This window comes from Gadus morhua, chromosome 13 (genome assembly GCF_902167405.1).
Source record: "Gadus morhua chromosome 13, gadMor3.0, whole genome shotgun sequence".
In the NCBI taxonomy this organism is placed as follows: domain Eukaryota; kingdom Metazoa; phylum Chordata; class Actinopteri; order Gadiformes; family Gadidae; genus Gadus; species Gadus morhua.
Genome location: NC_044060.1, coordinates 27,210,965 through 27,237,929, shown reverse-complemented (window position 1 = coordinate 27,237,929; position 26,965 = coordinate 27,210,965). Strand labels below are relative to the sequence as shown.

Sequence of the window (26,965 nt, the reverse complement as noted above, 5' to 3'; positions counted from 1 at the left end):
TGTGGATGATGGCTCAGCTGGTACGGTGGTAGAGGCGCCAGCTGATAGGCTGGCTGAGTTGGGATGACTGGCGGAGGCTGATACGCTGTCTGCTGGGGGACAGCAGGTGTGTATGGTAAGGGCGCCACTGCCCATGTGGGTGGTTGACAGGTAAACTGCTGAGGCATGCCTCCTGGGTGCTGGCCCACTGGCTGGAGAGCAGCTGCAGCTGGTAGCTGGTGTGCGGGGTACTGCGCTGTTGCAGTCTGGGGTTGATATGTAGGCTGTGCAGGCGTAGCTGGAGCATATTGATACGCTGTCTGGGGTTGATATGTAGGCTGTGCAGGCGTAGCTGGAGCATATTGATACGCTGTCTGGGGTTGATATGTAGGCTGTGCAGGCGTAGCTGGAGCATATAGATACGCTGTCTGGGGTTGATATGTAGGCTGTGCAGGCGTAGCTTGAACATATTGATATGCAGTCTGGGGTTGATATGTAGGCTGTGCAGGCGTAGATGGAGCATATTGATATGCTGTCTGGGCAAGTGTCATTGGCGTAGGCTGATATAGGGCCTGTACGGCCGTTGGCATATTGGCGCACATGATCTGCACAGGCGATGACACAGGCTGGTTTGGATGGAAGGCAGGCTGGTACCCCGCTGCTGTTGACAGTTGTTGGCCCACTGCTTGCATCGCCTGGGATTTAGACTGTGTCATGACCATACTCGTCGCAGTGGGAACTGGCGGCCTAGGAACTGCTCCGAATAGCGGTGCAGAAGTTATTGTTGATGGCAGGGACTGAGTCAACGTGTAGCTCTGCTGCCTTTGGCCTAGTGTACAACCTGTTTGAGACCGCAATACTGCGGTTGTTGTGCACAGCGACGATGTTAGCGACAGCTTATCTTGAGGCTGGGTAGGTGGTCCCGGCTGGGGGGATAACGACTGCTGCTGAATAACACGGCTGTCTGGTTGGGGGTCCAACAAAGGTGATTGGTTCGACGGGACACCTAGACCAGTATATGGCGTGTGCTGTTGCGTAGGAAGACCTGGTCCGCTTGCATCGAAGCTGTATTCTGTTAAGTGCCGACTGTAGCAGCTCTGTTCGGAGGTGGGTGGCGATTGGAGCCCCACAGACACGTGCTGGTGGCTGGGCAGACTGCTAGCATCCGATGCTAAGTCCCATTGACTCGCCTTATCGTCGACTGCTCCTGGCGAAAAGGGACAGGGAGGGGGCCCGAGCGCAGTGTATAGCTGGTCACCTGTAGCGGCGGACTCGGTCTGCAGGCTGAGTGACCGCAGCTGCTGTGCGCTGGCGCTCTCGATGTCTTCTTTGAAGGAGGCAGCATAAGGCATGAGGGACTGTGGTAAGCTGACCTGATAGCCCTGCATGTGTGCTGGAAGTTGTCGCGGCCTTCCTCGTCCTTGTGTTCCGCTTTCGGCTGCTGCTGTTCTCTGTGCGTCCATGGCTCCGTCGTGGGTGAAGTATTCCGGTTCGAAGGACCAATATTGTAAAATGTATGTGTGCGTTTGCTGGGATCACTTTATCCAGGACGGTAACTCCGATCAGAGAGTAGACGCATACACAGGGAACAGTTCAGGATGTTTATATCTCTTGCAGTCGAATGACATCAATGATGGCTTCAATAAGTAACCAAATAAATGACGGAATGGATGAACAGATGTCTTCAGGCACAAATTTTGTTTCTCTTTTGAGGTGAAAAAGCGGCTTGTCACTGCAACGTTTTTATCCAGTTTAGATTATGGAGATTTGATTTATATGAATGCCTCAGCTAAATGTCTATGTAAGATTGATGCTGTTTACCATGCTTCTCTGAGGTTTATTACTAACTGTAGAGCCCTGACCCATCACTGTGAATTGTATTCTCGAGTGGGTTGGCCCTCTTTGTCCACCAGGAGGCTGGGAAATTGGTGCACTTTTATTTATAAGGCCATGCTTGGGCTACTGCCATCATATATTTGTAATTTAATAACACAGAAAAGTATTGGTTCTTACAGTCTGCGCTCAAACAATTAGATGCTTCTGTTAGTTCCATTTGCCCGCACTGAATCAGGAAAAAGGGCATTCGTCCACTCTGCTTCCACCACATGGAACTGGCTGCAAAAAGATTTTAAATTAACCGAAATGATTTCTTTGAACGCTTTTAAATCTACGATGAGAGCATTTCAGACCACTTCTTTTACTTGTAGATGTTTTTATGAATTTTAATTTACTTGTAACTGTTTTTTATCATTTTAATTTCTGTCTATATGTTGTGAGTGTAATATTGTGAGTGTATATATGTTATTTGTTGCTGCCTCTTGGCCAGGACTCCCTCGAAAAAGAGGGTTTTAATCTCAATGGGACTTTCCTGGTTAAATAAAGGTCAAATAAAAATAAATAAAATGAATGATGTAGGAATGTTTTTTCTGTAAGACAGAATAAGAAATAGACAAATAGTTATTATTAGATTTACCTACTAAAACACCGGGCTCTAGTACTAACAACATCTCATAAATGCTATATAAACATAACTGGCATAAATAGCTGCCACATGCACACGTTAACACAATAATGCAATAGTGCAATATAACGGCCGACATGGTGCGGCAGCCTGACGCACACGTGCTACACGAGGTGCAGGCTAATACACTAGCTACCCAATTCGTGAGTAAATCAATTAACACAGTAACAGAACCACACAAATCACGGCTACTATAAGGAACCGAGTTACGGAATGTATATAACATTTATATTACGTAGATACACGTGGTTCAATACTACTCACTCTTCACGAACGCATTCTCTGTCATGACGTGTTAAACAGTCGCGCGCAACGAGCCCTGGCGCAGCCCATGGACATAATAAAGGATGGACCACGGACTGGAAAATGGCCGCCCATTCATTCCTATGCAAACCTGCTCAGTGGCGCATGGCAACATACAGGAGCGATTTGCTTCCGCGTTATGTGGCCAAGACACGTGACCTATTCCGTGACGTACCGGATGCAGAGATCTTCTTCTTCTTCTAGTTTAGTGGCGGATCATAGTTTTTCCCCATATACCGCCACCTACTTGACTACTACACAGGAGTTTGTGACAAGGACGTTGGCAAATGATACTTTAAATCGTAAAAATAAATTCAAAGAAAAAACCAAACTAACGAAACAAAATAAAACAAACTAACAAAAGAAATGAATAAATAAAATATAAAATAAAAAAATATATATACTTAAGGTTAAATTCTTCTAATTAGGTTAGTATCTTTTAGCTAATTTATCAGCAATTTCATTGCCATATATTCCATGGTGGGCTGGAATCCAACAGAACTGAATTACTAAACCAAGGCTTATAATATTTAAAAGAAGATGCTTTACCTCTATCACCAAATCTTCACGTATTGAATTATCTGTTATAAAACTTAGTATCTACAACCCATCTAAGAGCGGTTATTATTGTGGCCATCTCGATTGAGTATACTGATAAAGTCACCCACTCTATATCCATATCCTTTTTCAAATTCTGGCATATATATGCCAATACCACATTGTCACCAACTTAGTATCTACAACCCATCTAAGAGCGGTTATTATTGTGGCCATCTCGATTGAGTATACTGATAAAGTCACCCACTCTATATCCATATCCTTTTTCAAATTCTGGAATATATATGCCAATACCACATTGACACCATTCTATGATAGCTGATAACCAAGGTACACACTGTAATACTATAATCAAGAGGACATACAGGCAGTTCAAATAAAAAGAGATAGAACTTTATTGATCTGGAAACTTCATAAATATGTAAGATTGCTCCATATAATACCATAGTAACATAGTAAACGTATGTAGGCCTAAAAAATTCAGTTCAATGTTATTGCTTAAGAAACAGATTCCTTCCAACTAACTATTTTACGAAGAATGCAATCAATAATTTATATAAAAGTAAATGTTTACATATCGACCAGCAACGAAGTTGGAGTAGCCTACCCAAATATTGAATTGTAATACACCAACATTGTCAATTGTCATACATAGCTAACCATAACCCTGTCATACATAGCTAAACAAGCAAATGAAAATGAAATACCTACCAACGCAACTGAAATGTTAATATTAGACAATTAACAATATTATGAAAATTACGTAGGTCTCCCATAATCATTCAGGTAATCAATACGTCCGTGCCTGTTACAGCTATTTCAATGATGTGTGTTATATATCCGTGTTCAACGCCATTCATGTTAAGTAAAAGGACAAATCTCAGACTTTGGAAGTTAATGGAGTTAATTCGGAATGTAATTTAATTCGGAAGTTAATGGAGCCGTGCACTTCAAAATAGGTCCATAGCAAGGAGCCGTTTGTTTCAGTACGGCTCCTTTCAGCTGCCCACCCAACATCAACTGCTAATAAAACGCTTGAGGAGGCGTTTTGAAAAGAAAAAACTTACATTTTTTTAGAACAGGGTAGAAAGATAATTATGAGCCTTTGATTGATATCCAGACATTCTTTGCGGAGACACAATCCTGTTCCCCACTTGTATTGGAGTGGACGGCGATATCTACTTCTGGGCCACATGAAATGACGGACCCCCGTCCACTCCCAGCTAAAACAGCTGCAATACCAGGCTTGGCCTCTGAGCACGGGTGGATTGCGGAAGTATATGCCTATCCTGGGGGCCTGGCGCAGCCCCGTACAACTCGTAACTCTAGGACCCTACGGCGCTACCTGGGCTGCCCAAAGTGCCTGAATAGAAATAACGCTATATATTATACGATACGATATTACGAGCTAATAGGGAATTTACAACAATTATTACATGGTATTATTATATTATAGTATCACATGGTATTATTATATTATTCCATGGTATTATTATAGTATTATCACATGGTATTATCATAGTATAGTATTATTACATGGTATTATTATATTATAGTATCACATGGTATTGTTATATTATTGTATTATTCCATGGTATTATTATAGTATTATCACATGGTATTATTATCGTATAGTATTATTCCATGGCATTATTATAGTATAGTATTATCACATGGTATCATTATAGTATAGTATTACCACATGGTATTATTATATTATAGTATTATCACATGGTATTATTATATTATAGTATTATTCCATGGTATTATTATAGTATTATCACATGGTATTATTATAGTATAGTATCATTCCATGGTATTATTATAGTATTATCACATGATATTATCATAGTATAGTATTATTACATGGTATTATTATAGTATAGTATCACATGGTATTATTATATTATTGTATTATTCCATGGTATTATTATTGTATTATCACATGATATTATTATAGTATAGTATTATTCCATGGTATTATTATGGTAGTATTATAGTATAGTACTATCACATGGTATTATTATATAATAGTATTATTGCATGGTATTATTATATTATAGTATTATCACATGGTATTATTATAGTATAGTATTATCCTGTGGTATTATTATAGTATTATCACATGGTATTATTATATAATAGTATTATTCCATGGCATTATTATAGTATAGTATTATCACATGGTATTATTATATTATAGTATTACCACATGGTATTATTATATTATAGTATTATTACATGGTATTATTATATTATAGTATTATTCCATGGTATTATTATAGTATAGTATTATCACATGGTATTATTATAGTATTATCACATGGTATTATTATATTATAGTATTATTACATGGTATTATTATAGTATTATCACATGGTATTATTATAATATAATATTATCACATGGTATTATTATAGTATAGTATTATCACATGGTATTATTATAGTATAGTATTATCACATGGTATTATTATAGTATAGTATTATCACATGGTATTATTATAGTATTATCACATGGTATTATTATATTATAGTATCATCACATGGTATTATTATAGTATTATCACATGGTATTATTATAGTATAGTATTATCACATGGTATTATTATAGTATAGTATTATCACATGGTGTATTATAGTAAAGTATTATCACATGGTATTATTATAGTATAGTATTATAACATGGTATTATTATAGTATAGTATTATCACATGGTATTATTATATTATAGTATCATCACATGGTATTATTATATTATAGCATCACATGGTATTATTATATTATTGTATTATTCCATGGTATTATTATAGTATTATCACATTGTATTATTATAGTACAGTATTATTCCATGGTATTATTATAGTATAGTATTATCACCTGGTATTATTATAGCATAGTATTAGCACATGGTATTATTATATTATGGTATTATTGCATGGTATTATTATATTATAGTATTATCACATGGTATTATTATAGTATAGTATTATCACATGGTATTATTATAGTATTATCACATGGTATGATTATATTATAGTATTATTACATGGTATTATTATATTATAGTATTATCACATGGTATTATTATATTAAAGTATTATTCCATGGTATTATTATAGTATAGTATTATCACATGGTATTATTATAGTATTATCACATGGTATTATTATATTATAGTATTATTACATGGTATTATTATATTATAGTATTATCACATGGTATTATTATAGTATTATCACATGGTATTATTATATTATAGTATCATCACATGGTATTATTATAGTATTATCACATGGTATTATTATAGTATAGTATTATTCCATGGTATTATTATAATATAGTATTATCACATTGTATTATTATAGTATTATCACATGGTATTATTATATTATAGTATTATTGCATGGTATTATTATATTATAGTATTATCACATGGTATTATTATTATAGTATAGTATTATCACATGGTATTATTATAGTGTTATCACATGGTATTATTATATTATAGTATTATTACATGGTATTATTATTAAAGCTGTCAAGCGATTAAAATATTTAATCGTGATTAATCGCATTAATGTCATACTTAACTCAAGATTAATCGCGATTAATCGCAAATTATTTTTCTATGCTAAATATCCCTTGATTTTTTTGTCCCATAATTCTTATTATTATATTATAGTATTATTACATGGTATTATTATATTATAGTATTATTCCATGGTATTATTATAGTATAGTATTATCACATGGTATTATTATAGTATTATCACATGGTATTATTATATTATAGTATTATTACATGGTATTATTATAGTATTATCACATGGTATTATTATAATATAGTATTATCACATGGTATTATTATAATATAGTATTATCACATGGTATTATTATAGTATAGTATTATCACATGGTATTATTATAGTATAGTATTATCACATGGTATTATTATAGTATAGTATGATCACATGGTATTATTATAGTATTATCACATGGTATTATTATATTATAGTATCATCACATGGTATTATTATAGTATTATCACATGGTATTATTATAGTATAGTATTATCACGTGGTATTATTATAGTATAGTATTATCACATGGTGTATTATAGTAAAGTATTATCACATGGTATTATTATAGTATAGTATTATAACATGGTATTATTATAGTATAGTATTATCACATGGTATTATTATATTATAGTATCATCACATGGTATTATTATATTATAGCATCACATGGTATTATTATATTATTGTATTATTCCATGGTATTATTATAGTATTATCACATTGTATTATTATAGTACAGTATTATTCCATGGTATTATTATAGTATAGTATTATCACCTGGTATTATTATAGCATAGTATTAGCACATGGTATTATTATATTATGGAATTATTGCATGGTATTATTATATTATAGTATTATCACATGGTATTATTATAGTATAGTATTATCACATGGTATTATTATAGTATTATCACATGGTATGATTATATTATAGTATTATTACATGGTATTATTATATTATAGTATTATCACATGGTATTATTATATTAAAGTATTATTCCATGGTTTTATTATAGTATAGTATTATCACATGGTATTATTATAGTATTATCACATGGTATTATTATATTATAGTATTATTACATGGTATTATTATATTATAGTATTATCACATGGTATTATTATAGTATTATCACATGGTATTATTATATTATAGTATCATCACATGGTATTATTATAGTATTATCACATGGTATTATTATAGTATAGTATTATTCCATGGTATTATTATAATATAGTATTATCACATTGTATTATTATAGTATTATCACATGGTATTATTATATTATAGTATTATTGCATGGTATTATTATATTATAGTATTATCACATGGTATTATTATTATAGTATAGTATTATCACATGGTATTATTATAGTGTTATCACATGGTATTATTATATTATAGTATTATTACATGGTATTATTATTAGAGCTGTCAAGCGATTAAAATATTTAATCGTGATTAATCGCATTAATGTCATACTTAACTCAAGATTAATCGCGATTAATCGCAAATTATTTTTCTATGCTAAATATCCCTTGATTTTTTTGTCCCATAATTCTTCTCATTTTAATTATCTTATCAACATGGTGAAGTGCATCGGCATGCCTTGTGCAAATGATTTTTTATTGATAACAACATTGGCATATACTGATCAAAACAGGACGATACAAAAAAAGAGCCTATAGTGCAATTAAACGACTGCTTTGAACAAATGTCATTTGAACATAGCAGTCAGGCTTCTATGTTTTGAGACAAAGAAAAAAAAAAAAATCTTTTTTTTTTTTTTAATAAAACAATTACGTTAATCGCGCGATAATTTTTTTAACGCCGTTAAAATTGGTTTGCGTTAACGCCGTTAATAACGCGTTTAACTGACAGCTCTAATTATTATATTATAGTATTTTCACATGGTATTATTATATTATAGTATCATTACATGGTATTATTATAGTATTATTACATGGTATTATTATAGTATTATCACATGGTATTATTATAGTATAGTATTATCACATGGTATTATTATAGTATAGTATTATCACATGGTATTATTATAGTATAATCACATGGTATTATTACATTATAGTATCCATCACATGGTATTATTATAGTATTATCACTTGGTATTATTATATTATGGTATTATTACATGGTATTATATTATAGTATTATTATTGTATAGTATTATCACATGGTATTATTATATTATAGTATCATCACATGGTATTATTATAGTATTATCACATGGTATTATTATAGTATAGTATTATTCCATGGTATTATTATAGTATTATTACAGGGTATTATTATATTATAGTATTATTAGATGATGGTATTATTACATGGTATTATTATATGATAGTATTATTCCATGGTATTATTATTGTATTATCACATGGTATTATTATAGTATAGTATTATTCCATGGTATTATTATAGTATTATCACATGGTATTATCATAGTATAGTATTATTACATGGTATTATTATATTATAGTATCACATGGTATTATTATAGTATAATCCCAGGGTATTATTATATTATAGTATCATCACATGGTATTATTATAGTATCATCACATGGTATTATTATAGCATTATCACATGGTATTATTATAGTATAGTATTATTCCATGGTATTATTATAGTATTATTACATGGTATTATTATATTATAGTATTATTAGATTATGGTATTATTACATGGTATTATTACATGGTATTATTATATTATAGTAATATCACATGGTATCATTATATTATAGTATTATCACATGGTATTATCACATGGTATTATTATATTATAGTATTATCACATGGTATTATTATATGATAGTATTATTATAGTATTATCACATGGTATTATTATAGTATAGTATTATTCCATGGTATTATTATAGTATTATTACATGGTATTATCATAGTATAGTATTATTACATGGTATTATTATATTATAGTAGCACATGGTATTATTATAGCAAATCACATGGTATTATTATATTATAATATTATCACATGGTATTATTATATTATAATATTATTGCATGGTATTATTATATTATAGTATTATCACATGGTATTATTATAGTATAGTATTATCTAGAGCTGTCAGTTAAACGCGTTATTAACGGCGTTAACTCAAAGCAAATTTAACGGCGTCAATTTTTTTATCGCGCGATTAACGCAATTATTTTATTAATTTATTTATTTATTTATTTTTTCCTTGGGCTCAAAACAAAGAATCAGTAGCCTGACAGCTATGTTCAAATGACATTTGTTCAAAGCAGTCGTTTAATTGCACTATAGGCTCTTTTTTTGTATCGTCCTGTTTTGATCAGTGTATATGCCAATGTTGTTATCAATAAAAAATCCTTTGCACAAGGCAAGCCGATGCACTTCACCATGTTGATAAGAGAATTAAAATGAGAAGAATTATGGGACAAAAAAATCAAGGGATATTTAGCATAGAAAAATAATTTGCGATTAATCGCGATTAATTAGAGTTAACTATGACATTAATGCGATTAATCACGATTAAATATTTTAATCGCTTGACAGCTCTAGTATTATCACATGGTATTATTATAGTATAGTATTATCACATGGTATTATTATAGTATTATCACATGGTATTATTATATTATAGTATCATCACATGGTATTATTATAGTATTATCACATGGTATTATTATAGTATAGTATTATTCCATGGTATTATTATATTATAGTATTATCACATGGTATTATTATAGTATAGTATTACCACATGGTATTATTATATTATAGTATTATTGCATGGTATTATTATATTATAGTATTATCACATGGTATTATTATTATAGTATAGTATTATCACATGGTATTATTATAGTATTATCACATGGTATTATTATATTATAGTATTATCACATGGTATTATTATATTATAGTATTATTACATGGTATTATTATATTATAGTATTTTCACATGGTATTATTATATAATAGTATTATTACATGGCATTATTATAGTATTATTACATGGTATTATTATAGTATTATCACATGGTATTATTACAGTATAGTATTATCACATGGTATTATTATATTATAGTATCATCACATGGTATTATTATAGTATTATCACATGGTATTATTATATTATAGTATTATTACATGGTATTATTATATTATAGTATTATTAGATTATGGTATTATTACATGGTATTATTAGATTATTATTACATTATAGTAATATCACATGGTATCATTATATTATAGATAAGGCAGACCTTACAGTTGGCTCAGTGATCCTAGTGTATGTGTGTGTGTGTGTGTGTGTGTGTGTGTGTGTGTTTGTGTGTGTGTGTGTGTGTGTGTGTGTGTGTGTGTGTGTGTGTGTGTGTGTGTGTGTGTGTGTGTGCGTGCGTGCGTGCGTGCGTGCGTGCGTGCGTGCGTGCGTGCGTGCGTGCGTGCGTGCTTTGTAGCTTTCGATTTCCCAGAAAACACGTGACCCGCGCTGAGAGGTGCTGATCCTCCTCTCTCTGTCAGTCAAACCGCTTCAGCTCGGTTACTTACTTCCTCATCTAAAACTTCTGTCGCAGTGAGGAGCCTTTCTTTCTCCGCTTTGAAAACCTTTCACCTGATTAACTTATTTTATGAACACTTTAATCTCCGTTTCTTCCCTTACATTTATTCTTGTATAACTTTTCACCGCATGGGACGCATTATAATTAGATAAGGTAAGAAAAGATAAAAGACAGTTTACTACCGTTTATATCGTCTTTAGATTACTGGTATATACTAATGAGTTTACTGCAGAGAATACAATGTTAGTTCACGTTTCACTGCTTTTCTGACCCGTGTGATGAACTAAACACTGCGTTCAATTATATTGATGTGATATGTGTTCGTAGCGACTAGGTTGATATTGACGGTCTATCACGTCTATTATGCTTTAGTGTGACGCAGTCACAATGATCTCTCAATAAACAGCTAAAGTTTAAAAGGCAATTGAAGTGATGGATGAGTTGTGTTTGTGTCCAGGTCTCCAGTCTACTATGGATGAGGTGATAGAGGAGGGGGGTCCTACCTCTAAGACCACTCTGTCTGGGGAAAATGGCCGCCGGAGCAAAGCTAAGAGGTAAGAAGAGGATTTCTCTGTCGGTGACTGTTGTCCATCTCAGAGCTCAGAAGTGATACGTCATGAAATCTTTGGAGGTGAAGTGATTTGTTGAAACAAAGTATCCGTGAAGAACAACACAGGTCTGTGTAGAAATGTAGAAACTGACTGCTCTATTTTCTATGTTAGCTAAACGCATTGTGAATCAACACTCTATGCACACAGTATGAAGGGTATTTAGGCCCAATCCCGTTTCTTTGCTCACTGTCTCAACCCTACATCTCAACCCTAACCCTCATTGCTCATGCTCATTGCTACCCCTCATTGCTACCCCTAACCGTCCCCTACCAAATGGGACAACCCTACCCTGTGACGTCATCATGGCCTCCCCGTGCCCCCTAGCAGATAACCAGACCCCTGGTAATGTTACAAGAGACAGACTGGCTGCCATTGTCTCGGGCAACGAGCAAGACCCATTGTAAAGATGTTTAACCTGAAATTGTATTTATATTTTGTAATTGGCATGTTTAAATAAAGTGTTAAAAAAAAAAAATACTATTTGTCCCTCATAATATACCTTTGTTTTGAATGTCACTTAGCTACATGTTAAAGGTGGTATTAGGGTGCACTCACACTAGGCCATCTGGCCGTGGCCGTTGGCCGTTTTCACAGACACCTAACCGTGCTCAAATGGCCCCATTGTTCTCTGGCCTGCACTCACACTAGGCCATCTGGCCGTGGCCGTTGGCCGTCGCAGCTGTGGCCTGGCCACGGAAGGCTCTTGTACATACGTCATCACGTCGTAACACGTCATCACCAAGCGTCCGCTGCATGGACCATAATAGTCTGCCGCCAGTCAGAGTTTTAACAACAATGGACAACAACACAGAGAACACACCAACAGTTGAACCGCTTGACGCGATGTTTACCGTTTAATGGGAAAGAAGGCTCGTCGCCTTTATTATGTCCGTGGTCGTCGCATTGACTATACGTCATCCAGCTCAGGTTGCGTAGCCGTGCGTGTGCGTGTGTCGGCTCATTAGCATCTGTACCGTAGCGGCCCGTGCCGTAGCAGCACACCTCTCCCAAGTGGCCAAATTGGCCCGGCCTGGCCAGACTGGCCACACTCACACTGGCAGATTTGAGCACGGTTAGGTGCTAAAACAGCCACGGCCACGGCCAGATGGCCTAGTGTGAGTGCACACTTAGATAATAATCGGTTAAGAACAAGAACACTTTAGAAGAAACACTTTATTTAAATAAGAAACACTGAACCACACATCTAAAAATACACACACACGCACACCTAAAAATACACACACACACACACACACACCCTCTCTCAGGTTTTGAGAGAATGGTGGAGAATCACATCTTCTCCACCATTCCGCCAACTTTGCCTCGCTCTCCTCATGCCTCGCCTGCTCCCTGGCACTCTCCTCTTGGAAGGGGTGTCTGGGGTGGTGGAAGAGGTGCCTGGGGTGGAGGAGCATGAGGGAGAGGTGGGGGGGCTGGTGGCAGTGGACTCAACGATGTCCTGAGAGAAAACGAATAAGAAGGAATTAGGAATTATATGCCAGAACTGGGTGATTTGGCCATATGTTACGTACAATATATAATAGCTATGTACACAATATAGTACTGCCAAAAATTACATTGATTAACCATGTAATATTACTAATATAATATAATATATTAGTATATATAATATTACTTATAGAATGTTACGAATATTATATAATATATTAGTATAAAGCTTATTTTTAACCTGGAGTCACTAGAACATGGAAGATCTGGATATCATACAACATGATATCCAGCCTGGTCTTGCAGCCCGGCCGAGAACCGGGGTCGGGCGGCCCGCGAAAGTCCGACGGCCGGGCTGCAGAGCCCGTGATCGGACTTTCGCGATCTTCCGAGAGTCCGCGGCCGGGCTTCGAAGCCCGCGGCCGGGCTGCAGAGTATAATCAATAAAATAATTAATAGTTAATTACAGAGAAAACACTTACATTTGCATCTTTTCGCCCTCCATCTTGTCTAGGATATTTCTTGATTTTCCGTTTTCTCGCAAGGTATTGTGGGAGCAAGTCAGAACTGAAGCGCTTTGAGGGTGCCCATCGTAAATCTCAATTTTGAGGGGATGTTAGCCCTCCCCCTTACCCCTTAAGCTTCCTTTAAACTGTATTGGGACATGGCTCCACGGCGCGTGAACGCGCAACAGCGAGGGTTAGGGCTGAGATTTTGAAGCGAGACAAGTAATGGGATTCAACCTTAGTGTGTTTTTATGTCAACATGTTAGTGATTAAATACCATAATAACTTTAATAATTTTTCAGCTCCCCTTTTTTAAAAAATCATAGAAATATTATTCAAATGGAAAGTCATGAAATAGTAGTTGGGTAGTCCTGCAATTAATGATGAAGAAACGATATCCACAAATCCTAACCTCCAGATGGTGTTTGTTTTTCAGAAGGAAGCAGCAGAGAGCAGACTCCCCTGGACCCAGCTGTGTCTATGGATATACCTCCTGAATTTAAAGATGGACGGCCCTCCAGAGACGAGAGGTAGGAGTATCAAACAGACTGGAGTGGCTCAAAACGAACCCAACTTTTTCTAAAAAAAAGTGTGCATGTGTTGAAGGCCAGAGCAGTAGCAGAGACCAGACTCCCCTGGACCCAGCAATCGTATGAATTAAATTAATATTAAGAAGACTTGTAGCAGACTTTACAGGTTTAATTTTAAAGGTTCAATGTCTTTCAAACGGCCCATTCATTGAATCAGTTTGAATTATCTTTGGAGGTGAAGTGATTTGTTGAAACAAATTATCCGTGAAGAACAACACAGGTCTGTGTAGAAATGCAGAAGCCGACTGCTCTATTTTCTATGTTAGCTAAACACATTGTGAATAAATGTATGCACAGTAGGGCTTTGACTTTTGCCCAAAAATCCTGTTAGAAATTCGTTTGTTTATTAATATTAATATTCAAATATATTCGAATAATTATTAGCAATATTTTGCCCATTAAATGCCTTCAGTAAGACCTGGATTGGGCTTCGCAAGGTTTGTTTACCGCGTTGCTATGGTTACCGGTCCTGCGTGTTCCAACGGTTCATTAGGTTTCTAATAAATCGCTGTCTAATCAATACTTCATTCACTGCCTCTTCCGTGGTCATTACAATATTATGAATAGACTGCGTCAGGTTCCCCGACGTCTCTCCCTCTTGGCCTGCCCATAACAGGTTCCAATATTAAGGGCTGCCTAACAGGCCTGCCTTAACCTCACATTGGGCCCTGGGGCTGAGGTTTCGTAGGCCCCCTGAGAGGGGATCTTACAATGAAGATGGGGGGGGGGGGGGGGGGGGGGGGCGGGCGACGACGAGTGTGGCTGTGGTGTAAAGGGGCCACTGGCCCTCTTTTTTCTTGGCTGATGATAGGCCTCTGATCTTTGTAAGCCCCAAACAAAAAATCACATTGTCTTGGGCCTTCGCCGATCTGGGGGCCTATCATGGGCCAGTATAAAATATAAATAAATAAAAAATAAAAAAAACTTTTTTTTTTCTTTTTTTACTGCAGCTCATGATAGGCCCCCCGATCGGCTTAGGCCCTGGGGCTTCAGCCCAGGCAAGCCCGTGCATTAAGGCGGCCTTGCTGCCTAATATTCGTTCAAATTTTGATTTATTTTTTGATATTCTAATTATTCGAATAACGTAGTTCGAAGTCAAAGACCTAATGCACAGTATGAAGGGTACTTAGTGTGTTTTTATGTCAACATGTTAGTGCTTCAATACCATAATAAATTCTTCTTTCAGCTCCTCTTTTTTCAAAAATCATAGAAATATTATTGAAATGGAAAGTCATGAGATAGTAGTTGGGTAGTCCTGCAATAAATGATGAGGAAACGACATCCACAAATCCTAACTTCCAGATGGTGTTTTTTTTTCAGAAGGAGGCAGGAGAGAGCAGACTCCCCTGGACCCAGCTGTGTCTCCATGAGGAGTGACTGGTCTATGGGTATACCTGATAACTTTAAAGATGGATGCCCCTCCAGAGAGGAGAGGTAGGAGTTTCAAACGGACGATAAAAGAGACAAGTTAGTTGTTATCAGACTCTACTGATACTGATGTTTACTAGTCAGGAAGAATATGTGTGTGTGTGTGTGTGTGTGTGTGTGTGTGTGTGTGTGTGTGTGTGTGTGTGTGTGTGTGTGTGTGTGTGTGTGTGTGTGTTCTCCACAGACACCAGGAGAGGCCAATGGTTACCAGTGCTCCGTCTGTACAGCAGCATCAAACAGAGTTGGAGATGAACCAGGAGGAACTGGCTGACACACTGTGGGGCGGTAACAGACTCTTATTTTGTAGACAGGGGAGACTATTATTTTGAAGGGAAGTAGAGACACTTACTTTGAAGACAGGAGTTTTGGCAGCTTGTCCTACCTTCTTTCAAGACGCTGTGTGAGCCCAGGCGAGGGGGTATTTCAGACGGACGATCCATTTCAATCAAACATAATCTAATTACAACGAAAATAGGATCTCTTGTCCTTCTAACTATAACAAAAAATATATTTTCCAAGGTGTACGTGGGTTTCAGTGTAAATGCAAACGAAAAGGTTATATTCCAGCGTGTATCTTTTTAAAATATTTCACATAGGCAATTCTTATTCGTGTTCGTATTCGTGTTCGTATTCTAGTTTGTATTTGTGGAAAAAAAAAAATCTTGGAGAATTTATGCCCCATGCTAGACGGTGTCCGGGGTACATGGCAGGCGGGAACCCATGTATTCCAATGGACCTTTCAGTATGAATCGAGGATTCATCGCATGGATGCAAACTATCATACGAAGAGACCACAGGAGTTCATTTTTTTCAGACGCTGTGTTGATACAGACGAGCTACCACAGTGCTATGATATGCATTGCATCGGTAGCTCTCCTCTACGCACCAGTGTTTTAGAAGCTGCTGATTATTTTGATAATGTCTTTTTCATGCAGTGGGCTGATTTGTAAGCACTACCTGGAATTTATGCAGAGATTGATTCTATGGCTAAGACAAATGAAGAACCATGGAGCACAACTGATGATGAATACCGAATGCGCCTGTTTGAGTCGCCTGTGTTTGATGAGGGGGTACATGGTGTGTTTGAGTATGTTTAGGGTTATGCTAGCATTAGAAAATGTCAGCAATGTATAAGAAGGTGGGGGTACATGCTAGTAGTATTAAGGGTGTTTTATTTTCCTTTTTTTTCATATTCTAATGGTATATTTTTGATACGCTATGCAGCACAGGTCAATGATGAACGTGTGCAAAGTGGGGGTGTGGCTATGGAGACTGCTGATTTAAAGGCTGTACAACCCGGACCCCACTGGCTTCAAGAGTATGCCATCTATCTGGCCGGATTGAATCTGTCCTTCCTACACATCGGAGAGGACAGTGAGCTGGAGGTGGACATTGCTATGAGAGATGACGGATGGCCTGTATCAATACAGATCCGTTTAAACCCTGCATCGCTGGCTGTTCTGCGATTTACCACGGGGCTCTGTGTGGTAGCCATCATCAGCCATCAGAAGCAAGCGGCCTGCTGGGGATGCCAATGTGATTGCCCAAGTCAACGACGCCATTCATGCCTGCAGGGAGCGACACATCATCACTACGAATCCCACTACCATGACATTTGTGTTATGCTGGACAGACACCCCTTCCTGTTACTTTTAGAAACTGTTTTAAAGAAGACTACAGGGTTGACTGTGTCCCCAGGAAAAATCTTTGGTGTGGTCGAATCTTATCTATGTGATTTAATATGCAATACCTATGATACCGAAAAACTGGATTTAATGACCACCGAAGGTGTGTCCGATGAACATCTGCTTCTGATATATGAAGCCATACAAATGTGGCGTCCTACATTGTCATTAGGCAAACCAAAGCCTGTTGTCGGGTGGCGTTTATAATGGGGATTTTGTTTTCTTATGCGTATGATGCGGATAGCAAGTCTGTATCAGATAGACTAACCGCTTTGATGTATGCTACCATAGAAAATGATACGTTTGTCCATCATAATGCTTATATCAAATGTATGTATAAGGATTGGAATGATTTGGTCACGAAATTCTTGCATGACAAACCTACTGATCTAATGTTAGCTGAAATATTTAACCATTTCTCCGACGGGGAGTGTTTTACTGTCGGTCATGTAATGTGTATATGTGCTTTTGTGTCGGATGTCTTGAAGATGAATAAGGCCTCATACGCAGAGTGTATTAGTACTGCTCGAATGATGTCTTGTAAAATGGTGCAGAAAAATAAATTTGCTTGTAAACTATATCTGAACATTGTTTTGAGCGGACAGACATTTTAAATAAAAGGATGGATAACTCTGATCATTGTTTCAGTATTCGTTTTTTTGTCGCAGGCATACGACATGGATAAACGGCTGCATAAGACTTATTATGATCCCTCCGGACCAGGTGGTTACGGCGGCATCAATAAACTAAGAACGGCCCTCGAGCATAGTGAGGGTGCAGTACCTCCACTAAAATATATCAAGAAATGGCTGCTGAAGCAGGATCCCTACACCCTGCATCTACCTGCAGTGGGGTAGATAGACAGTTCCAGGCTGATTTAGTGGATATGTCAGAGTATGCATCCGAAAATGATGGTGTGCATTTTCTGTTGATGTGCATCGATGTATTCTCAAAACATGCATGGGTTCGTCCGTTACCATCCAAGAGGGCTATCGACGTCGCTAAAGCTTTTGATGATATTCTCGGTGAAGGGCGTACCCCCGATAAACTGCAGACTGACGCTGGCAAAGAATTTTATAACAAGATCTTTCAGCGTTTGATGGAGCGGTACAATGTCAAACATTTCTCTACACCTAACGAGACCAAGGCCAGTATAGTGGAACGCTTCAACAGGACTCTGAAAACCCGCATGTGGAGATATTTAACAGCTGCCAACTCCAAATGATATGTGGATAAACTACAGGATATGGTCCATGCTTATAACCATTCATATCATAGATCGATAAAAATGACCCCGGTCAGTGTTGATAAAGATAATGAGAAAACAGTGTTTAATACGCTATACAAAACCACTCAAGAGCCGATGGTGGTGTTTAGATACGATGTTGGTGACACGGTTAGAATTTCAAAAGTCAGAGCTACATTTCGAAAGGGGTATGAGCAGACATTTACAGATGAATATTTTGTAATATCGCAGCGCATAGCAAGGTGTCCTCCAGTCTATAAGCTGCAAGACTATGCAGGTGCCCCTGTCCATGGAACATTTTATGAGAAAGAGCTACAAAAAGTTATAGTGTCTAAAAACAAGGTGTATAAAATAGAAAAGATTATAGATAGAAAAAGGGAGGGGTCTAAGAATCTGCTATATGTCAAATGGCTGGGTTGGCCGGAGGCATTCAATTCATGGATAGCTGAAAAGACACTAGTCGATGCGTAAAGAGACATACAAGAGACAATACAATCCATTATAACCAGAGTGTACGATGGATAAGGAGGTGTCTGGGGGTTTCTATGTGACTCTAGCGAGTAATGTATCGGCAGGGATCTACCCACAAAATAAGATATGGAATTTTAGAACTAAATTAGCAAAATCTATACACACCAAGCAGCCCTATGAAGTAGGCCTAATTGAAGCTCAGTACCCATGCAGCTGGCATAGTTTTCCTACCGAGGACGCTACGATGACCGTTCACGATGGTAAAACGGGTCATAGGACATCATGTCTATTAGTTGGTGGGCTTTATGAGAGTATCGGAACGTTATTACTACAAATCAACAAGACTTGGGCCAAACATGATCCTGGCGGTAGAGTTATACTACATCATGAAGGTATTAGAAACCGCGTTTATGTAGAAGGAGACGATCACATATCTATCGTCTTTAGAGGAAAACTGGCTGCTATCCTGGGTTTCGATGCAGGGGTCAAGCTACCAGCCCATAAATCGTATGCAGCATACGCCCCCCATCCCACCGATATTCACGGGGGGTGTTACAACATGTTCATATATAGCGACATTGTCGACCATCAGCTGGTCGGAGATAGTTATGTCCCCCTGCTAAGGAGTATTAATATAACCGACACCAGCAGGAGACACTGCATTCACATGTTCGACAAGCCGCATTATTTACACGTAGCCCGAGACCCTCTTGGAGATATTGAAATCGATCCAAAATCTGACCAGAATACAAATATAAAATTCACATATGGTAAAGTGATACTCAAGCTGCATTTTAGACCTGTAAAACAGTAGAATTCATAGCACCATCTATAGGGATGAGGGGGTATAGACCGCCTTACGACGAGAACAAATATGTTCAGTATTATTTAAACCAAGCAGGGAGTGGGCTACCTGGCTATGAGGGTAGCAGCACACAATATGGAGCTGGCATCGGAGGGATGTTCCGTAGCCTCTTTAGAATGGCTATTCCGTTATTTAGGCGAGGGGTTAGCATAGCAAAGCCTCATCTGAAGACTGCTGCTAAACATATTATAGGCAACGTTATGACCAACACATTCTCACTCCGAGCGCGTCGATTTCTGACGAACGGTCAGTGACTTTTGCTTCAGTTTCTGCTTTTTTAGAAGCATGGGGTTTTCCACTAGTTACAATGTAACCCTTTGACGGGGGACCCGATGGCTGCACATAGAGACGCTATGAGCATTCATATCCCATTGGCTAACGGAGGACCTTGCGCTTCTTTTTTCGACGCAGGGGGTTTGCCACTCATTGCAATGTAATCCCTCCACGGCAATATATGAAGCTATGAGCATTCATTCCATTGGCTAACGGAAGAGCCGATGGCTGCACATAGAGACGCTATGAGCATTCATCCCATTGGCTAACGGAGGACCTTGTGCTTCTTTTTTCAACGCAGGGGTTTTTCCACTCATTACAATGTAATCCCTCCACGGCAATATATGAAGCTATGAGCATTCATTCCATTGGCTAACGGAAGAGCCGATGGCTGCACATAGAGACGCTATGAGCATTCATCCCATTGGCAAACGGAGGACCTTGTGCTTCTTTTTTCGACGCAGGGGTTTTTCCACTCATTACAATGTAATCCCTCCACGGCAATATATGAAGCTATAAGCATTCATCCCATTGGCTAACGGAAGAGCCGATGGCTGCACAATAACGGCGATTTTACAGTGACATCTGTGACATTCCTCAACACAACTACACCAACGTGTCCTTGTTAATTACACAACATGTATGGGTTAAGGCTCTGGGCATCAGTTGTCCTGTTTGGTGCTTTGATTGAGAGAAACAATCGTTTTTTTGATCAGTGTTGGGTAGCTGAGGTCGTTGCTATATAGAGACCACGTCCGTCCGCTTTGTTTCACAACTGACAGAGCTGCCAAGTCTCACCATTTGGCCCTGAGACACACTCATATCAACCAGTTCACACACTATCACAGAGGAGGAAGAGAAGGAGGAGAAGGAGAAGGAAAAGCAGAAGAAGAAGAAGAAGAAGAAGAAGAAAAAGAAGAAAGATAATAATAAGAAGAAGAATAGAAAAGGGCGGAGGAGGAAGGGCTGATGCACATTCTCATTCCGAACGCGTCGATTTCTGACGAACGGTCAGTGACTTTTGCTTCAGTTTCTGACGCAAAAGGGTACCCTTGCGCTGCTTTTTTAGACGCATGGGGTTTTCAACTATTACAATGTAACCCTTTGACGGGGGACCCGATGGCTGCTGAAAACCCCATGCGTCGAAAATAGCAGCGCAAGGGTACCCTTTTGCGTCAGAAACTGAAGCAAAAGTCACTGACCGTTCGTCAGAAATCGACGCGCTCGGAGTGAGTGAGAATGTGCTGCTGACCGTTCGTCAGAAATCGACGCGCTCGGAGTGAGAATGTGTTGCTGATGCACATTCTCATTCCGAGCGCGTCGATTTCTGATGAACGGTCAGTGACTTTTGCTTCAGTTTCTGACGCAAAAGGGTACCCTTGCGCTGCTTTTTTAGACGCATGGGGTTTTCAACTATTACAATGTAACCCTTTGACGGGGGACCCGATGGCTGCTGAAAACCCCATGCGTCGAAAAAAGCAGCGCAAGGGTACCCTTTTGCGTCAGAAACTGAAGCAAAAGTCACTGACCGTTCGTCAGAAGTCGACGCGCTATCATTCACGTCGAGAGCAGCGATGGGCTGTAGTTCAAAAAGCGGCCTAAAAAAACCCTGACATTATCAAACTTCCTCACATTTTTTTTGGTTTTCTTTGCATGCACATTTTTAATTAAAATCCACAAACAACATATGTGTAATCCACGGCATATAAAGACGAAAAAAATAATTACTTTCTCTCCATTGAAACCCATTCATATTTTTCGATCTCAGAGGTCCCATGCGGGGTATACCGGAAGGGGCGGACTTACGAGCTCAATAACAAGCAGGAAGAAGCAGGAAAAATCCGCCGGTTATATTTTTTGTTTAAATGTGGAATGATATTATTGTTTTTAATGGAATATGAATTTGAACTTATTAGAAGTTAGCGATGATTATACTCGTGTCTCAAACATGATCACGAAACATCAACAGTTCTGTGGTAGGAAGTGGTGGGATTGGATTGACCTATCACCGATGGGATGTTAATCGCAGTGCACCTTGGGAATCGTAGATGAGCTTCAAATCGGGACTCAGGATCCACCAGACCCAGGTAAGTTGTACAAAATATCTAAATATGATTAACTAAGAATATAGGCTTAACTAAATTGAAATCTCTCCAACGAGCAGTAGGCCTATGTCTATGAGAGAGAGAGAGAGAGTGAAAGACACTTCAATATAACTTCTTTTTTAATATATAGGCTATACATATTTTTTGCATCGCGTGTACATTTGAAAACTTCTTGCTAGGTTAGCTGGCTCACTATCGTTCGTAAGATGTAGCCTTACCACCAAGCACCGAAACTCGGTTCCAGTAGTGCACCGGTTCCGATTAAACGGTAGTACCTAGATCGAATAAGAATGCACATTTCGGTGCCTCATAACGGTGCCTGAATTTTTTTTAACGCCCCCCGTGTGTATTACGAAGCGTAATACACACCTAATATCAGTGACAAACAATATATTAAGTGTATATTACGCTTCTATTATACAGTCTATGGTATTAAGCAATAACTTTAAATGCATTTTTTTCTCCCATCTAACAAAATAGACATTTAATACGAATCTTAATAAGTATATTTAAGCTTATTTACAGAAGATGCATCTATTTTTTTCATTGTTCTGAATGTTGTGTATAACTCGCTTAGTGGTCTTTCTGTTGATTTATTGCCATTTAGTATTTATTTAATAATGTTGCTCATAAGTTGTTAGTACTCCCCATATATTTGACAATAAGCTGTCTTATACAAGAAATGCCTTATTTCAACAATCTGATGTTCACCTGAAAGTAATTAAGTGCCCATAATATTGCTTATCCACCTAATGTTGTCTTCTTTAGTTCAAGAGAAATGTACTAAGTTCTGGTTGTAATTGTTAATTTTACCATGCACAACCCAAATTGTCTTTTGTGTTTGAATGTACTGTATAACCAGTATAATTTCCCACATAGTTATGTGTTGACAATGAATTAATATCATATCTTTTTTCACTCCAAATGCAATATCACTAATATGCAAGAAATTAATTCACATATTATATGTGTGAATTTGATAATGTTATCAACTGAAAAAATATATATCTAAGATTAACCCTCTATGTTTCACTATCATTTGCAGAATGACAAAGCCTAGGAAGAAGCGATGCCCCTCATGCCAGGCCGAAAATTCTGTTGGAAGGAAGACATGTTGCCAGTGTCTCCTCCCCCTTCCCCGGAAGAACAAGCTTCCAGATAATTTGCAGATGGACAGCTGGGCATCCTCTGCAAAGTCATACAGAAACGGTGCCAGGACTATAAATTCGGCCCAGCTATCTGTGAGTTTAAATTACTGTAATTCAACAAAGGTTTTGGCCTCTGAGACAATAACATAATGTTCTTATTTGTCAATTTGTCCTCCTTTTAGGTAAAGTGAAACCACCATAAATGCTGTAACAAACCATGACTTTCATCATTGATCAATATGCCTGATATACTGATCACCGGATACCTGATCATATATAACCTAATAATAACATAATAGGCTGCCTCTTTAAAAAAAAAATAGGAACAACTAATTTAAAATGACCCATAATTTGTTCTAATTAAATCGAAAATTCAACAGCTGCCTTTTACAAAGTGGACAAACACCCCCACCTTTGTTCATGACTATGCCGCCACATGCAGCTTCACATATTTGTTAGTGTCCTGATCATCTGCTCAGGATGGCATATTCAGGTTATCTTGTGTATGTGGCGGGCCTGCAGTGCTGCCGGGCCGCTTACAAACACACACACACACACAAACTGAGCGGGGCAGACAGACTATGCAAACCATTTTTTATCATCTCTTAATAGGTTGTGTTTTCTGTGATGTGAAATTAATGACTGTCTCCAGAACACATTTCAATCATTTTCAAAACTTTATTTAAAAAAAAAAACTTAGTTTATTGATTTTTCCTTAACAGTTATGATTTACTAACCGGTTACAGGGGCACACCCCTAATTTTGACAGACAACACAAAGTTAAGCTAATAATAAGCAAAGAGTCTAAGCTCTTGAGTTGATGCTGATTATCCTCACCTGTAAATGCCAATACTTGTGTTATGCTAATTTGTTAAGCAAAGGTGTAAATGCATATATTTTCTTCATTGTGTTTCCTGCAGGTCTTAAAACTAAACGCCCTTGGTCGGAAACCCCTACTATTTCTTGGAAATCCTGGCCGCAAAGGAAAATCTGTGGGGGACTTGATTCACTTTATCCCCACAGATAACGTCTTGGTGAAGGATATCATTTCCAAAATGAGCAAATGCCATGAGCCCCTCCTGACAAGTAAGATCATCCTTGTTAAAGATACATACATTATACAGTTGAGGACACAATTATTAGCCCCCCTATGACATTTTTTTATTAGGAAGTTAGCTGCAGGCCGGCAGGGCATCAGTCAAAAGCAGCGGCATCCGTGTTATCAGATGTATGCGGTGAAATTAAAACAGAAGGACAGAAACCCAAACTATAATCTTGAACATATATATAATAAATTAGTATTTGTACAATTGAGGCTAAATTAAATAGGTTGTTCTAAATGTTTTGGGAGGAGCTCTTCCGTGGCTCATATCAGATTTTCTTTTATACTGTTTCAGTGTTGCAGGGCTGTGCTCCACAAGCAGCTGTGCCCCCCCTGGAAAACAGCGGTCCACCAGCCCCTCCTGTGTGCTCTCAGCCTCCTCCAGAACCCTTCTCATCCCCTCAACCTCCTCCATCCTTCTCCAACTCCCAACCTCCTCCTTCCTTCTCATCCCCTCAAACTCCTCCATCCTTCTCCAACTCCCAACCTCCTCCTTCCTTCTCATCCCCTCAAACTCCTCCATCCTTCTCCAACTCCCAACCTCCTCCATCCTTCTCAGACCCTCAAACTCCTCCATCCTTCTCTAACTCTGAACCTCCTCCATCTTTCCACAACTTAGAACCTCCTCCATCCTTCTCCAACTCCCAACCTCCTTCCTTCTCTAACTCTCAACCTTCTCCATCCTTCTCCCCTCTACCTCATCCATCCCTCTCCAACTTTGAACCTCCTCGATCTCCAGCCTCCTCTTCCAAGAAGAGGCCCAAAATAAAAGGTTTGATTTACTCTGCATAAATGTTGATGCTACATAAATGTATTGCATTGTTAGGGTTTTCTAATTAACACAATATACTTCATGTGATTTGTATTAATCTTTTCTACTTTATCTTTTTAGAATGCAGAAAACACAAAAATCAAAAGGTTTTCCTGTTTCAACGCATTGTTGATAAACGTGTTTTAAACGTAAGTTAAAAACAAGTGTTTTTTTTTAATTATGAAACATTTGCAACGTAGTCCTTATATGCTTCATAAGACGACACATAATGGTGTATGTTGAGGATGGATTGAGGGCTTTTAGTTTAGTACATTTACTGGGTTTTTCCATCTGCACTTTTTGCTGGCCAAGCCGTTCAGATTTTGTTGCCCATTACCGGAGAGTCGGATCCAGGATGGACCTTATCTGGAGTGGGGCCAAAAGCGCCCTGGCCCTGCCTCTAAAAATAAGTGAGCTGAGCTGCACCTATTTTCGGTACTCCTCGCATGGGGTACCAAGCTGTCTGAAAGGGTGCCGAAAAGATGAAGCTATACACTGCCGTCAGTTGATTGGTCGAAAGAATAACTTTGGCCTTAAAAGAGGCCTATGTGTAGTCACCTTTGCAGGAGTGAAGAGAGTATTGTGTTTAGAGGAAAGGATAACATGAACGTTATGGCATATTTGGCTATAACATGTAAAATTGTTAGGTTAGGTTACCAATTTCTACAGGATTTTGTGTTGGACCATTTAAAAACAAATGCAACTCATACTGTTGGACCCAGATAGACAGTGTTTAAAATTTGATGCTTAATCCTTGTATTAAATAATAAATTCTAAGTTGTGTGGTGATAGTAGGTATTTGGAGATGGATAAATCATACAATACAGCTAAATTGACCATCTGTCTCTACAGGAAATGCCTTTCTCTCACAACTACTTCTGTCATATTTTCTGATGTCATGCCTTTCAGGGAAAAGAAGAGGTGAAAGTCTCTTGGACACCATGCCCCAAGGGGTAAGTTTGACTGGAAACAAAGGATTTATAAAACATGTTTAAAGCTATAGTGTGTAACTTCTGTCGGGGCCCAAGAGGAATTCTGAGTAATTACAACAACACTGTCGGTGCATCTACATGAGGTACACTTTTGCTGATCGCACATCAATTGTATCCCTTCTGCTGTACGTCCAGGTTTTTTATGACTAATACAATCAACAACT

At 37.7% G+C, this 26,965-nt stretch overlaps 1 long non-coding RNA gene across 1 annotated transcript; it reads left to right on the top strand.

The window, feature by feature from the left end:
* Nucleotides 1-12,022: 12,022 nt before the first annotated feature.
* Nucleotides 12,023-16,059, top strand: LOC115556639 (uncharacterized). Its single transcript, XR_003979094.1, has 3 exons — nt 12,023-12,073; nt 14,522-14,615; nt 15,996-16,059. It is a non-coding gene; the product is annotated as an uncharacterized LOC115556639 (long non-coding RNA).
* Nucleotides 16,060-26,965: the final 10,906 nt, after the last annotated feature.